At 36.3% G+C, this 2831-nt stretch overlaps 1 long non-coding RNA gene across 3 annotated transcripts; it reads left to right on the top strand.

The window, feature by feature from the left end:
- Window positions 1–257: 257 nt before the first annotated feature.
- On the top strand, window positions 258–2609 carry LOC124678367. 3 transcript variants are annotated; one of them, XR_006994440.1, is made up of 3 exons: window positions 258–859; window positions 965–2074; window positions 2394–2609. It is a non-coding gene; the product is annotated as an uncharacterized LOC124678367 (long non-coding RNA). The 3 variants fall into 3 exon arrangements; XR_006994439.1 differs by lacking the exon at window positions 2394–2609 and having other exon boundaries at window positions 965–1017; window positions 1640–2077; XR_006994438.1 differs by lacking the exon at window positions 2394–2609 and having other exon boundaries at window positions 965–2077.
- Window positions 2610–2831: the final 222 nt, after the last annotated feature.

Here is a 2831-nt window from a genome sequence, read left to right as displayed (position 1 = left end):
TATGTCATGTGGTAGTGGAGGGGATGCCTCTGTCCCAAGACCTTGCTCTGTCCTCTGAAATATTGCTTTAACCCCAATTATAAGGATCTGCAAAACCTAGCTTGGTTTAATTTCCGTGGTACAATTAGGTACCAGATGGGAGCAGTAATAGTAAAAAAGGTAGTAGCTACTTGAAATAATTTCAGTAACTTATTTGAAGTTCTCAACCATTCTTTCCGGTCTTTGCTAGCTGCAAATCAATAGTTAAATATTTGCACAACAGCCGCAGTTCTTTTTCAAAAAAAAGCTGGAGATGGAATTTTTTTGGTATCCTTAAGTAAACAATGATTTCTCATGCATACTTTCGAGGTAGCGCTTCAATGTAGAGAGTGACCTTATTAATCTGGTATATTTGCATGCCTCACAAAGGCTGCGGTATATGGCTGTTTTCCCCGGTGATGCAGTTCATTGACTACTGCTTTGAGGCACTGAAAGCGAAAACTTTAAAAGGACTGCACAGTATTTTAGAACAGTGATTAGGATTACAACTGCAAGATACACGCTGAACATGTTTCAGTGTGATTTTGGTACTTCAAAATAGTTTGCAAGACAAGATTAGTTCAAAATTCAGTCCAGCTGCCGTCATAATTCTTTTCATGTAAGCATGTTTTGCCAAGGTAATTCTCTTGCTTAGTTTAGTGATAGTCTAACTTTCATGATATTATTTTGTGTAATCATCTTTACCTGTCTGCAAAGCGCTAAGTCTAATTATTGTATTTGCTTTTTCATGCAAAACCGAGTGTAAAGTATGTGTGTGATATGGGCGGAGCATTTCCCTTTTTCTCGGCAGATTGTCCGCCGATTTGTCGTATAACACATGGTACACAATACTGACTTCTAATCTACATGTGTGTTTGTAGGTAGGATGCATGCAAAATATGTAGGTTTTAACACACAAGCTTTAACTTATTTCATTTCACGGTAGCCTGGTGCAGGATGTGGCATGGTTCTGTGTGACGTAGGAGTGGATCATCTAAGGTAACATAGGCTTCCTCAACACTTGCTCCATCCTAATTCTTAGTCGTCTTTGCCATTTATTTTGTGATTATGGTTGAATTATAGAATGTTCATTTGGCGCCAAAATGTGCTTAGAGTATCAATTTTACTATCCAACTCATTTTGGTGCTCAAAATTTTCTATTCTACAATCCCTGGTTTATACTGTGTAAACAAGAAGAACGAAGAATCCAATATGTTTCTTCCTTATCTTTGTTGTCATGTATCCTGCATATTTTACTTTCTTTTTAAAATTATAGTAACCTATTCTTAATTTATATTGATAAAAAACTTGCAAAGATGGACTTACCTGAATCTGTGGTGTGTTTACAAGCATAAGCAGTAACCAGAACCTGAAAAAAAAACTTTATACCTTTCATTTTTTGGTTTATAAATAATCACATTTAGAGATTGGTTCCAAGAAGCAACAGGAAATATTTTTTTACCGCACATGGATACAGACTCAAACATTCAATAGCGGGGGCTCTTTCCTATTGATTCCTTTGAATTTTATTATAAGTGCTTATTAAATTATACCATTTTGTGATGCTCATTCATAATTTATTTCTGAAATCTATTTGTTTGCCATTTTTTGTGTTAAACAGCTCCACCTCTTGAGTATATTGTGTATTATGGCCGAATTATGATCTATATCAGGTGAGAAAAGCAGGCTCAGCAATGTAGATAAATTCCATCGCTGTATTACTATGTTCTTTAAACAAAAAACTTCTAATTAGTATTTTAGTTTACCTTACTTATAATGACGCAAAAATGCAGAAGACGAGATGTGTATAGGGAAGTTCAAATTATTAGCATTCAAGAGCTCACAGTGTTCAATATTGTTTGGTGCATCTATATAAACTGACGCAGATAAGTTTGTATGTATGTTCATCCAATAAAAAAAAGATTACTGATGTTGTTTCGTATTTTCCGCATGTGTTGGATGGACTGATATCTCAGTCCGGCCTTCATTATTAATTGCAGTGCACCTGGAATCTTGAGTATGTTATGTATTATGGCCGAATTATGATCTATATCAGGTGGGAAAAGTAGGTTCATCAATGTAGATAAATTCTATCGGTGCATTACTATGCTCTTTAAACAAAAAAATCTAATTAGTAGTTTAGTTTACCTTACTTATAATGACACAAAAAATGCAGAAGACGAGATGTGTATGGGGAAGTTCAAATTACTAGTAGTGTTCAATATTGTTTGGTGAATCTACTTTATAAACTGAACGCAGATAAGTTTGTATGTATGTTCGTCCAATAAAAAAATGAGATTACTGATGTTGTTTCGTATTTTTGGCATGTGTTGTATGGTCTGATATCTCAGTCTGGCCTTTATGATTAATTGCAGTGCACTTGGAATCGGAATTAATAGTGCGCTCTACTTCTCCACATGGTTCCGGTGCATCTACCATATTGTTAGAGCATCCACGGCGCAAGTCGCATGGCGTGTACCCAGGCGGCTGAAGTAATTAGTATAAATAGAACAAAATCAATTATGTAGCGAAGTGGGCATCACTGCAGTGCTAGGCTCTTATTTGCGACGATAATTCGCCTATGTGCCCACACCACAAGGGAAAGTAAGATAACACTGTGTGCCATCTTTTGTGTCGATCGGGATTAATCGCCCACTCATGTCCTCTCTTCGACTCTTCCCCACACCCACCACGTGACCCCCAATCAACCACTTCTTCTCCTTCCTCTCTACTAGTAAAGGTGCACGTGCCACGCACGTATTATAATTTTTAATAAAATAATTTTGTTTTGAAACTTATTTTTGTAAGCAAGT

This window comes from Lolium rigidum, chromosome 7 (assembly GCF_022539505.1).
Source record: "Lolium rigidum isolate FL_2022 chromosome 7, APGP_CSIRO_Lrig_0.1, whole genome shotgun sequence".
Classification (NCBI taxonomy): Eukaryota; Viridiplantae; Streptophyta; class Magnoliopsida; order Poales; family Poaceae; genus Lolium; species Lolium rigidum.
The sequence above is the reverse complement of the archived record's forward strand: the minus strand, read 5'-3'. Positions and strand labels throughout refer to the sequence as shown.